The sequence below is a fragment of the Geotrypetes seraphini genome, chromosome 12 (assembly GCF_902459505.1).
Source record: "Geotrypetes seraphini chromosome 12, aGeoSer1.1, whole genome shotgun sequence".
Taxonomy (NCBI): domain Eukaryota; kingdom Metazoa; phylum Chordata; class Amphibia; order Gymnophiona; family Dermophiidae; genus Geotrypetes; species Geotrypetes seraphini.
Window position 1 is genome coordinate 52,445,512 of NC_047095.1, and position 14,083 is coordinate 52,459,594.

Sequence of the window (14,083 nt, forward strand, 5' to 3'; positions counted from 1 at the left end):
AGGCGGCTAAGCTGAACCCCTGGCTTGCCCAAATGATACTCGAGGCCCCCTCTTACCTTAGTTTTAGAAAACTTCTCAAAACGCACCTCTTCCGCGAACAGGGCCCTTAATCCCCCCTTGCCCCCTGCTTCGCCCCTTTCCCACCCCCCCTCCTCCCCCCTCCCCCCACTTGGTCTCACTCTCTTTATCGCATTCCTTCCAACCCTACCTTCTGTCTTACCGCTACCTTTACTAAATCCCAGTTATAGAGTTCCCCCACGCTCCCCCCTCTTCATTGCCTGTAATTTTGTTAAAATTTTGTAAATCCGTGTGTCACCACAGACCTAAACTAATGAATGTGAACCGCCTAGAACTTTACGGGTATGGCGGTATGCAAGAATAAAATTATTATTATTATTATTATATCTGTATACATGCTGAAATGGTGTCTAAATAGATAAGATAAAATATTAAAATTAAAATTAATTGGAAGATCCGGTGAGGAAATAGTGCATAAAGCCTAGGACAATGAATATATACGAGTCCTAGGTGGTACCTCTGAGGATCTGGGGATAAAGAACTTGATGTAAGGAGTACATGGGAGATGCACACTCTGTACAAAGGACTGACTGATAACCCTCACAGAAGATTTTCATGGTGAATCTATGTTTCTATAGCCATAATGCTCTATGACCTCACAATGCAGGTATAAAGAGCCTCAGCCTATAGAGAGAGAAGGAGATAGTGGATGCTGTGGATGGGCAGGTTGGATGGGCCATTTGGCCTTTATCTGCCATCATGTTTCTATGTTTCAAGATAGTGTAAGTCCTCACACCTAAAATTATCCATGTAACTGTGGACTTAACGCTAGCGTTCTATGATGCAATTGCTTTCACAGAATTGTACTTGGTGCGCAGTACCCCTGTGCCTAGCTTTAAGTAACTTATAGAGATTTACCCCTATAGTGCCAAGAAAATGAAAATACTTTTAACCATTCCCCCCTGAAAAGGACAGTAATGTTACTTTACATAATGAAGAGGTCTGTTGAGTAATTAGTAATTGGTTTTATTCACAAAAATGCTGGGGAATTACTTCTTCTAGTTCCCAACCTAAAACTTCATACAATAATGGTACAAAGTAACATAATTATATAGGGGTCCTTTTATTAAGGTGCATTAACTGATTTAGGGCTAGATTCACTAACCCGCTCGAATCGGAACAATCCGTTTCCGATTCAGGCAGGTCCAACGAATTCACTAACCTAAAATATGCAGATGGGGGCAATCAGAGGAATGAGCAATCCGCACACATGCGCAGACCCGTCCTAGCCGCGACTTTTTTTTTTAAACTTTAAACTTTTGCGGCAGCAGCCTCTTCCCTCCTTCCCTTCAGTGCGAGCCCGCGGGTTTTAAAGCTGGCGCTGCACTGCGGCGTGCAGCCCCGCTTTAAAACCACGGGCGTGCACTGCGGGGAAGGGCGGCAGAGAGCAGGAGAGATCGGGGCAGGCAGGCAGAGGGTTCGGGGCAGGCAGGCAGGCTCATTCGGGGCTGCAGGAGATGGGGCTGACAGGTTAGAAAGCAGGGCGGCAGAAGGCAGGGCAGTCGCAGAGAGCTTCAGCGACTGGTCCCTGAGCAGTCGCTGTTTGCGAGCCCAGTCGGATCGAAAAAAAAGTTTAGTGAATCGCCTCCCTGCCTACTTTGCATGCAGTTCCCCTCATTTGCATGCGCGCAACGGAAGCGGATCGCTACACAGGGTAGTGAATACTGCAGGAGGGAAATCTGGTCGCTAAGGGCTCGCAAACCGATCGGTACACGATCGCTTTGCTTAGTGAATCTAGCCCTTAGTGCGCACTAACCAATTTAGCACGCACTAACTGATTTTAACATGCGCTAATCGATTTAGGGCTCCTTGTATCAAGCCGCGCTAGCGGGGTTAACGCGCGTGACTTTTCATCATGCGTTAACTCCCGCGCTGGCCAAAAGCTACCGCCTGCTCAAGAGGAGGCCGTAGCGGCTAGCACGTCCCGTGGTTTCGCGTGGGCTATTACACGCGTTAAACCGCTAGCGCGGCTTGATAAAAGGAGCCCTAAGTGCGTGCTAAAGATTAGCTTGTGCTAAATGCTATGACACCCATAGAATAAAATGGGTGCCTTAGCATTTAGCATGTGCTAATCTATAGTGTGCGCTAAATCGATTAGCATATGCTAACTCGGTTAGCGCGCTTTAGTAAAAGGACCCCATAAATATTCAAATAAAATTGTAATAAATTTTATGGATACAGCCAAAAAATTGTATTATAATTCTATTTTAACATTTATATAATCCTGTTATTTTGTACCATTATTATATGAAATCATTTTTTTTATTGCCACAGTCAAATGATCTCCAAAGAAAGCCTCATGTTTGCTCACAGCCACTGTTCAGAAGCCTGAGTTCACTTGCTGAATGCTTTGTAGATGGAAGGAGATGATTCTCTCGAATTGGGCGTGGAATATTTCTGGCATTTGTCTCTGCCTCACTTTTTGATGTTTGCTCCCTGAGAAGGCTCCACTGCAGGAAGGGAGGGGAGGGGGAGGTGGAAGATGAAAGGAACCTCAGAAAAGTGGAATATATCCAGAAAGCATGCGTTGATCACATTCCCAAATGAACTTCCAAGTCTCACATGGAGGAAGGTGAGGGGAGTTTTTATGAACTGAGTCACGCTTTGTAATTCAGCATGATGCATTTCACAAAGGAGTAGAGAGTGGAACCCTGCAGCTAGAAGCGAGGAAGCCTTTGTTTTGAATTTTACAGTAAAGAGGTACTTGGACATTTACTACTTAAACTAAACACAAAGTAAATTCAGGCAGTGAAAGAAATGCCATATTTCAGGAAGTAGAAAGAACAAACCAGGGGGAAAACAAAACCACAGGTACAAATACAACAAAACAAAATGGAATTGTCCAGATCAGAATGATGTGCACTACAAAAATGTCCGCCAACTCATCTGACAATGTGAAGGTCTTTATTCCTCCAATGTCACAATGGTACATTCAAACGACTCTATGACTCAATGACTCGACATGTACATGTTTCGGCCAACAGGCCTGCCTCAGGAGTCTTGAGAATCATGAAATGATGATATACAAAGAATGCTACCACTCACCAAAATTCCAAAAAGGGAATGTTTTCTGTCAGGCAAATCTTGATGCTGGAGCCGTTCCTCCGACCGCCGGGATTCATCTTGTAACGCGCGCTAAAAACGCTAGCGCACCTTCATAAAAAAAGCCCATAAAAATAAAAAGACATCCTTTGTAGAATCTCTATAGTTATGGTCTGTTATTAGATAATATGCACATCCAGGGAGGGGGAGGGGTAGGAGGTATACAAGTCTTTAATCAACTATTTTTATGGATGGAAATAGGGGGGAAGGATGACAAATTTTGTGGCTTGAAAAATAAGTCTGAATGGATATACATATGTATTTTCTGTTTAAAATATGTATAATATAATACTAAAATTAGAGGAAAATTTTATAGTTATTCTAATGGAAATGATTGGGTTGGGTGAGGGAGGGTATTAATCTGTATGAATCTTGTAAAATTTAAGTGATGTCTACAGTGTAAAATGATTAATTTATTCTGTTTTCCACTTATTGAATGTGATTTAAAAATGAATAAAGAATATACAAAAAAAAGAGCCCATAGTTTATTAAAACAGTGGACATGAGCTTTGTTAAACAACAAAATCCAGTGGATGTAAAATCTCTTCTAAGTAATCATACCTTGTGGTTAAATCACAAAAGATAAAGGACTCCTTTTACTAAGCTGCGTTAGGGCATTAACGCGTGGAATATCGCGCGCCGAATTGCCCCGCGTGCTAGACCTTAATGCCAGCATTGAGCTGGCATTAGTTCTAGCTGCGTAGCGCACCGTGTAGCGTGCAGTAATATCCTGCGTGCACTAAAAACGCTAGCGCACCTTAGTAAAAGGAACCCACAGTCACAATATTCTTTCGCTCATCTTGAGAAGTACTAAAATACATGGAAATGGGGAGGGAAGAAAGGATACAGAGACAGGAAAGAAGGTTAAACAGAAAAATAAATAAAAAATGGGTTTTTTTCCAAGTGACTGAAAACATGTATATATCCTATATAGCAATACAGTATATAGAGGAAAAAGGAGAAAATGAAAGGGATTTTGGTGTTGGAGAGAGAGCGGAAGGAGAAACAGTACTAGGAAGGTGGGTTTTTTAATGAATAGAGACTGCTTGGAATGGGATTTGAGAAAGAGAATACAAGAAATTGCTGGGAAAGAAAGTGGATTGAGAGAAAGAGACCAGTGACAATGGGAAAGGGATTGGAAGAGAGAGACAGAGAGACGTTTGGGGAGGAGAGGAGGTTTGAGCGTGTTCACAGTTCCAATTTTCTTTGAACCAAAAACACATCCTGTGTAAATGCAGGCTCAAGCAACCTTTACATAGACCCTGGTGTATTCCCAGGTCCCGCCCCTGCGAAATGTCATTGGTATTCAGGTCTTTAAGAGAGATATCAAGCACACCTCATTGTTTCTACTAATTTGAGAGCTTGAAGGTGAACTTTTGTGGACCCCCAAAAAGCACTGTGATTTCCTGAGACCTGTTAAGTGAAATTTTGCTGTATGTATAGACCTGGGAAAAGATTTATGGAATGATTAAAGCCTTGGCCCAAACAGTGAGTTATGTAGCCTTATTGCCATAGGAGGGGGGAAGGGGGAATCCAAGATGGCATGTTAGGTCATGTGAGTGGGAGCTCATTGACCAGCATTTTTTGGTGGGACCTACTTCGATACTGTGACTGATAACCATGGAGAAGAGGAAAGGAGCACAATGGGGGGAATACCTCCATACCTCGGAGTGCATCACAGCTCCACCAGGCTATGCTTTTGGTGCTAAGAGGCCCCAAGGTTCCTACCACCATTCCTTCTTCTACTCCATGAACATAGCAGAGAGCAATGACGATCAGGTTTCTCTTAGCCCAGTTGAGCGTGTGCCTCCACCATGACCCAGAAGCAGTTCAGCTGCGGGAGATGATAGCAATTCAAATCAGGCTCGGATGAATGAATCGCTTTCATTGGAGGGGCTCCCCCAGCCTGTGTTAACTCCCTTTCAGAAAAGCTCCAAGGTCTATACTGGAGTGGAAAATCATTAAACCCATCAAACTGTAAGTTAAATTGCTCAGTACAAAGGGAAGACTGCTTCATACGTGGAAGTCTGGGAGATTAAGAAACCAGGTACTGTGACTTTAGAGTCTCTCTGGGATGCCATACAGGATTTGAATGACTCTTTGCTGAAGATATCTGGCAAGTTTGTGACAGATTTGACAGTGATTTCTGAAGCTGATTTAACCAACTCAGAGAAGCTAGGCCAACAAGCAAACCAAACAAAAGTGATAACGAATGAAATATAACAATTACAGAGCGTGATAACTGCATTGGTTAAAGATAAGAACTATGAAATTTCACATATACGCTGATGACATCTCTATTCTGTTTCCTTTAAACAAGTTCACTGTGGAAGTCATAAATTAGATATCATCCATATTATTTCAGAAAGAGAAATGGACTATCAGTTTTAGGCTAAAACTAAATACGGAAAAAACAAAAAAAATTTTAGCCAGGCCCAATGATAAAATAACAGAAACATCGCTTTGTCTTAATGGACATATCTATCCAATAACCAATTCCATAAAAATCTTGGGTATCACTCATGACCACCAACTGACTTGGATCAATCATACAAACTTGGTAGTACAAAAATGTTTCTATACATTGTGGAAATTACGGACCATTAAAAAATACTTTGATCCAGTGTCTTTTAGATTACTGGTACAATCATTGATCATTCTGGATTACTGTAGCATCATTTATTTGGGATCTTCCCAAAAGATTTTAAGAAGACTGAGAATAGTCCAAAATGCTGAGGTTCGATTGATATTTGGCCTGAAGAAAAACGACCACATTAGGCCATATTATCGATTATTACATTGGTTAACGTTGGAAGCAAGAATACTATTTAAGTTTTCTTGTATTTGTTTTAAGCTGATTTCAGGAGAGTCTCCAATTTATTTGTTCCCTCACTGTGAATTTTATAGACCATCAAGGATTACGAGATGCTCTACTTTATTTACCTATACCAAACCAAATTGTGTTAGATATAAGACCTTTTTTGAAAGGACCTTAGCATTTCAGGCAGGCCAACTTCAATGTTGGCTCGGTGAATGTCTTCATCAAGCCGCATCTTACTGTTCTTTTCGAAAATTAGTAAAGTCTGCTTTGTTATTACATAATTAGGTCTTCTTAACATTGTAATTATTATACCATTTTTAATCTTGCTTTTTTTAATCTTATGATAAGTATGTACTTCGCTGATTGTTCAGTTTCTTACGCTGTAAACCGCCTAGAACTCTTGGGTAATGGCAATATAAAAGAATACATTTTTTATTATTATTATTAGATTGGAGTATGTGGAAAACCAGATTAGGCATTATAATCTGAGATTCCTTAATTTCCCAAAGTCACCTTTTATTACCCCAACTGATATGCTTAAGAAATATCTTATGGAGATATTGAAGTTACCAGTATAATCGATACCACCTACATTTAACAGCCCAATACTTCTTGGGAAGATGTTTGGAAGAAAGGGGTGCTCAATCTCATGGAAATGCTGTGGAATTAATAGTTTTTCTGGAATCTTCTCTAGATGTTATCACACAGAGAACTACTAGGGTTGCTACTTTTGCCTTTGAGTTGGATAGAAACAACATTTATCATTTTCACTTCAAATACATGAATGATCTGTTTTGGGGTCCAAAACTCCATGTATTTCCTGATACTGTATATCTAAACACTCTCAGAAGTGACGCTAGGAGTTTCTGGCACTGAAACCTAGAGCTTTGGCACTAGGGGCTTCTTTTCTTTTACATTTTCCTTGTAATTGCATGATAGCGTTTCAGAAAGAATGACCTGCTTTTGAACCCCCAACAGTTCTTGTTTTTCTGCAAGCTAAGGAGGCAATTAAAGTCCAAATTGTTGTCCCAGATGAATAAACACAAGGGTAGGCTAAGGTTTTGCTAGGTGGGGAAATGTCCTATATTGCTTTTTCTTTTTTTTATCTATAAGGTTTAGACTACTGTTTATATTATATTTCTTGTATTTTGGATCCTCTTTTTTCTTACTATGTGGCTGACTATGATTAATTGTCTGTTTTATAGTCTCTTATTGATTATTTTCTTTTCTGTCTAATATCACAGCTTGGTTGGTATGTGATTAAAATTAAAAATTTATAAATAAAAATATATTTTTTAAAAACACTGCTGTGTGTAGCTTATAATTGCAGAGAGGAGGAGGGAAGGAGATCGCTGAGGACAGGAAAAATTTGAGAGGGGGAAAACAGGGGGAGGAGGGGATGCTGGAGAAAGGAGAGAGGAAGATACCAATCCTTATGTGCGTTGAGGGTGAGAGAAAACTAAACTAAACTAAACTAAACTAAACCTTGGGTTTATATACCGCACCATCTCCACGAATGCGGAGCTCGGCACGGTTTACAGGAAGAAAGATGAGAGAGGAACTACAGTGGAGAGATTAAAGAGTTAGGTGTAAAGGGGGAAGGTGAGAGGCCTAAGAGGGGGGAAGTGTTACAGTTTTGAGAATAGCCAGGTTTTTAGGTGTTTGCGGAAGAGTTGGAGGGAGCTTGAGGTTCGGAGAGGGGAGGGGAGGTTATTCCAGATCTCAGTGATTCTAAAGGGGAGGGATGACCCAAGTTTGCCTACATGGGAAATACCTTTTATGGAAGGGAAGGATAGTTTAAAAAGTTTAAAAAGAAGAGAAAAAGAGAATGGGGCCAGAATATAGAGCCCTCAATGTATTTCCACTTTCTTTCTACCACCTCCTAGCTCCCAAAGATGGCCCTGCACCGTACTGGTAAAAAAAAGCACGGTTAATCCTTATCCTCTTTTCCAAGTCTCCTTCCATGCCTCACATCACATCCCTTCTACTCCACCTCTTCTGCTATATCTCATCTTTCTTCCAGCTCCATCACTGCCCCTCGCTTTATCTTCTTTCCTCTCGGGCTATCTGCCTCTCCACAGTTCCCCTATATCTTCTCTCCAACTCTATATACACTCAAGCCATTCTCCAGTGCTATCTTCTCCTTGACCTCCGTTGCCCTAGTCCAGGGGTAGGCAATTCCGGTCCTCAAGAGCCGGAGCCAGGTCAGGTTTTCAGGATCTCCACAATGAATATGTTTGAGATGGATTTGCATGCACTGCCTCCTTGAGATGCAAATCTCTCTCGTGCATATTGATTGTGGCTATCCCGAAAGCCTGACCTGGCTCCGGCTCTCGCGGACCGGAATTGCCTACCCTTGGACTAGTCATAGATTAGGTTTAAGATGAATGGTAAGGAAGCAGTCTAGAAGTGTGTGGCTGCATCTAAATGAGCAATGCAACCTTCACTTAGATCCGGGATCTTTGACTAATAATTATAAGCTGGAAGCAGATGTGGCTGTGAAACCTGCCGAAAAGAAGAATCCAGTTGCTCTTTAGGTGGGAGGAATGAACTATGTTCTGCTTGAGATGTAAATAAGATAATTAGCACATTCATTGCAAACTGGAAACTACTCATCTGCATGGCCCTTGCTTTTGAAATGGACAACACATTTTTATATTTTTGTAATCTTTTTTATATAGTATGTAGCTGCATGTGAAAGGTAAAATCAAGTCATTCACTACAGATGCCATTTATGTTCTCATTTCAAGCCAACTCTCTAAAGCAGGGGTAGGGAACTCCGGTCCTCGAGAGCCGTATTCCAGTTGGGTTTTCAGGATTTCCCCAATGAATATGCATGAGATCTACATGCATGCACTGCTCTCAATGCCTATTCATTGGGGAAATCCTGAAAACCCGACTGGAATATGGCTCTCGAGGACCGGAGTTCCCTACCCCTGCTTATTATTCTTTCTAGAATTCTAAAGCAGGTGAGAATCTGACAGTCAGGGTGAACATAAGAATAACCCAACTGGGTCAGACCAACGGTCCATCTAGCCCAGTATCCTGTCCTTGCAGAGGCCAATCCAAGTCACAAATACCTGGCAATAACAAGAACATTCCAGAGCTGAGATTGTGATGTCATAATGCCTCATTCCACCAATGCCTAAGAATCAACCTTGTCAGTGATGTCACAATGGCTTGATTGTCCAATGCTTGGCTCACATAAGAACATAAGAATAGCCCCACTGGGTCAGTCCAATGGTCCATCTAGCCCAGTATCCTGTCCTTGCGGAGGCCAATCCAAGTCACAAATACCTGGCAATAGCAAGAACATTCCAGAGCTGAGATTGTGATGTCATAATGCCTCATTCCACCAATGCCTAAGAGCCAACCTCGTCAGTGATGTCACAATAGCTTGATTGTCCTATGCTTGGCTCACATAAGAACATATAAGAATAGACCCACTGGGTCAGTCCAACGGTCCATCTAGTCCAGTATCCTGTCCTCGCGGAGGCCAATCCAAGTCACAAATACCTGGCAATAGCAAGAACATTCCAGAGCTGAGATTGTGATGTCATAATGCCTCATTCCACCAATGCCTAAGAGCCAACCTCGTCAGTGATGTCACAATGGCTTGATTATCCTATGCTTGGCTCACATAAGAACATAAGAATAGCCCCACTGGGTCAGTCCAACGGTCCATCTAGCCCAGTATCCCGTCCTCACGGAGGCCAATCCAAGTCACAAGTACCTGGCAAAAACCCAACCCGTAGCAGCATTCCATGCTACCGACCCATGTCTGTCTCAACAGCCACTACTCAACCAATAGGAATTTAGGCCTCCTTTTATCAAGCTGCACTAGGGTTTGTTTGTTTTTTTATTGCCAGTCGCTGCAGTATAAGCTTCGACGCTCATAGGAGTTCTATAAGCGTCGAGATTTTACCACAGTGGCTGGCGATAAATAAAACCTAATGTGGCTTGATAAAAGGGGGTCTTATTTAGTCCCTCTTTTACTAAGCCATGGTAGAGGTTTCTACCATGGCCAGGGCATTAAATGCTCCCATGTTGCTCTGACGCTCATAGGAATTCTAAGAGCATCGGAGCATTTAGCACTCCGGGCCACGGTAGAAACTTCTACCACAGCTTTTTTTTTTTTTTTTTAAAGGGGGGGGGAGGGTCTTATAGTATGACCTCAGCAGTGTACAGGCAGAATAATATCTGGTTACCAGACTTTCGTCCCATGTGCTGTGTTTACAATAAGATTGTCACTGACCTGTTATTACCTCAGCCCCTGACGCAGCCCCCAAAGGGGGCAAAACATGGTCATGTTGGGTTGTTGCAATAAAATAATTTATTTATATATTTTTATGCTGGTCTGCTTGTCTTGTTTTTGTTACCCAGGTACTGCCTGGTTTACTTAGTATAGCACAATATTTTCCTAAGTTCATTATTTAGCCTTTAGCATAACTTCTGGTGGCAGCCTTCTCCCCATATCTTCAATGTCAGTACTTGGACAGAGCTAATGGGCATGCAATGAAACTACTAAATAGTAGATTTAAAAAAAAAAACTGGAGAAAATATTACTTCATTCAACGTGTAATTAAACTGTGGAATTTGTTGCCAGAGAAGATGGTGAAAGCAGTTAGCTTAGCAGGGTTTAAAAATGAGTTGGATAATGTCCTAAAAGAGAAGTCCATAAGCCATTATTAAGATGGATGTGGAGAAATCCACTGCTTATTCCTAGGATAAGAAACATAAAATATGTTTTACTCTTTTGGACCTTGTGACCTTTTGGACCTTGGTACTTGTGACCTGGGTTGGCCACTGTTAGAAACAGGATACTGGGCTTGATGGACCTACGGTCTGTCCAAGTATGGCAGCTTTTAAGTTATGTTCTTAAAATGCTACCAACTGCTGTCTGAATATCAGGTCTTATATCTACACACTTTTTTTTTTAAATTTACATACATACATAACATACATAACAAAGAAAAAAAATATTTTCTATCTTATAAATCAGCCTTGAGAATTTTATGTACTGTATGCAGTAGAAGGCAGATTTAATATTCAGCTATTAATGACAGATTTTTTACTAACTCGATCTAAACAGAATGAATCATGGCCTGCACCTTGCGTCATTCAAGGAAAGAGTCTTTTCAAAATCTGCCCACTGTGAATGGTTTGTGAGCTCTCTGTGAGCAAGGAAGATGAATATCTTGCCTACGGCTGCTTAGAAGTAGGTATCAAAACGGGCATTTTCCCTCCCCAAGTAGATATGTGGTTACAGCAATTAAATTCACACTGTGGCTTTTAAATCGGTTTCTTGTTGGTTAGTAGGCTGTGTTTCTTCTGTAAAGGTCAAAGCTAGGTATCAAACAAAGCATGACATTTTGAAATGCTCTATTAAACATATGTAATGTAATGTAATTTATTTCTTATATGCCGCTACATCCGTTAGGTTCTAAGCGGTTTACAGAAAATATACATTAAGATTAGAAATAAGAAAGGTACTTGAAAAATTCCCTTACTGTCCCGAAGGCTCACAATCTAACTAAAGTACCTGGAGGGTAATAGAGAAGTGAAAAGTAGAGTTAGAGGAAAAATAAAAATAAAATAAACATTTTAACAAGACAGCATTGATCTAAATACTTTGGAAGGTAGAAGAGAGGAGAGAAAGGAATAGAAGCAGAAGGGGGAGCCGTTAAAATATCCACGTTAAAATAAAACCAAGGCTTTAGTGAGCCAGCCATTTCACTACTATGTTGAAAAAGAGGGCCTGATTCTCTATAGCGTGCCTTAGCGCGGTAGGCGCGCAGGTACGCCGTTGTCAATCAACTGCTAGGCGCGTACAGTAGAATCGCACCTACAGTTTTGTATAGGTGTGTGACATGTACGCCAGCATTTTGCAGGCCTCCATTTCAGATGCCTACCTCACGCTTTCAGAGGCGCATAGCGGTGCCTAAGCACACGTAAGGCAACTTCTGGCCCAAACCACGCCTCCTCCGCCTGCCTTACACATGCTTAAGCGTCACTATGCACCTTCGTACGCCCGAGGTAGGTGTGTTAGTACAGCGCCTAATTTTTTTTTTTTTTTTTAAACCTGTTCTGACATTGGCTAGTTAGGTAGCAATAACGCACCTACCGCCTCCTAACTTTATCACATGCGATAGAGGAGTGTTCTTCAACCTTTTTACACCTATGGACCGGCGGAAAAAAAAATTTATTTTGTGGACCGGCAAACTACTAGGACTGAAATTTAAACACGCGTTTCCGCCCCGTCTCCGCGAGCTCGGCACTCGCAAACCATCTGATCCCATCCGCACAAGCCTCAGTTATGATTTTATATTAAATGTATTTTATTAAAGTATAAAAAGAAACAATATTCTGAACAATTGTCATTTTATAAATACAAATAATACAGAGCAAGGATCAACAAAACCCCTGTCTCCCCTCCACTTCACATATATCCCCTTTACTATCAAGAAAACTGAATAAGCCAAATTATTACAGAATGCTACATAGAAATATCATGCTAACAGAATACCGCAGTCACATATAGCAAGAATAGGGTTAGGGAAGTGCAACTAGGGCTACTGCCCCCCTGGCAGTCCCCAGTTATGTCTAACACCAGCTCTAGAAGGATATATATTTCAAATCTGATATATTCTAACCACAAAATAGAAATAAAATTATTTGTTTCTACCTTTTGTTGTCTCTGGTTTCTGCTTTCATCTTCTTTTCACTCTCTTCCTTCCAGCGTCTGCCCTCTCTATCTCTTCAATCCAGCATCTGCCCCTTCCATTTACTGTCTGACCTCTCCCCCTTCCATATGGCATTTGTCTTCTTTCTATGCCTCTCTCCCCTTTCCATCCAGCCTATGCCCCCTCTCTCCTTTTTACATGATTCATTCCAGCTTCACTGCTCTCTTCATTTTTATCTCTCCTACACCAGATCTAGCATCTTTGTCCCTCTCAATTTCTCTGCTTACCCCCCTTTCCATCTCATTCCTGTCTCTCCCCTTCCCTTCCTCTAATCTCCCTGCCAGCTGTTTCCTTCCTCTTTTCTTCTCCCTTCCCTCCTCCCCCTGTCCAGCAGTAACTCTCTTCCCATCCCTTTCCCTCCTCCCCTCTCCTTCTCCTTCCCTCCAGGTCCAGGAGCAGCTGTCCCTTTTTTTCCCTTGCCCAGCAGATTCCCAGACTCCTTTCCCTCCTCCCCTCCCAGCAGCATCTCTCCTTCTCCCTCCCTCCAGGTCCAGTAGCAGCTGCCCCCTTTTTTTTTTTTTACACCATGCCCAGCAGCTTCCCAGCCTCTAATAGAGGCTTTCTTCCCTCCCAGCAGCTCTCCTTACTTCCCAGCGCAGCGATTCAGGAAGGCAGCCTCAGGCCCTTTGTTGGGTCGTGCCGCCTCTGAGGAAAGAGGAAGTTGCATCATCATAGGCGGCCGCGACTCAGCAAAAGCCCCAAGGCTGCCTTCCTGAATCGCTGCTCTGGTAAGTAAGGAGAGCTGCTGGGAGTGGAGAAAGCCACTGTCGGAGGCTCCCCATGATCTTTCTGGCCCTGCGCAGACTTCAGCTGTCGATCTTGCCGGCTCTGCGCGGACCGGCAGGAAATTGCAGATGTCGATCTCGCCGGTCCTGCGCGGACTTCAGCTGTTGATCTTGCCAGCCCTGTGCGGACCGGCAGGAAATTGCAGATGAGAGCGAGACCAGAAGGCTCTGAGCATGCGCAAATGCTCAAAGCCCAGTCCAGCCCAGCACAGGGAAGAGGGAGGATCTCCTTCACACCGCCCAGCCCAGCCCAGCCCAGCCCAACGAGGGAGGATCTTCGGGCACTGGCACTGGCACGTCCTGTGCATTGGTGCTGGTGCCGGTGCCCAATCGGGTAAGCGACCGATGTCTTTGCGGTGCTGGGGGGGATGTAGGATCGCGGGGGAGGGGGGTGACGTGAGCGGGGGGGAGGATGCCGGTTCGCAGGCCAGAAGAGGGAGTAAGCGGGAGTGGCGGGAGGAGGTTATAGCAGCATGCGCGGTATACGCATGTGCGTGCTATATAAAAAAAATTTTTTACACAAATGGTTTGGACCCACACGCTATACGCGTATG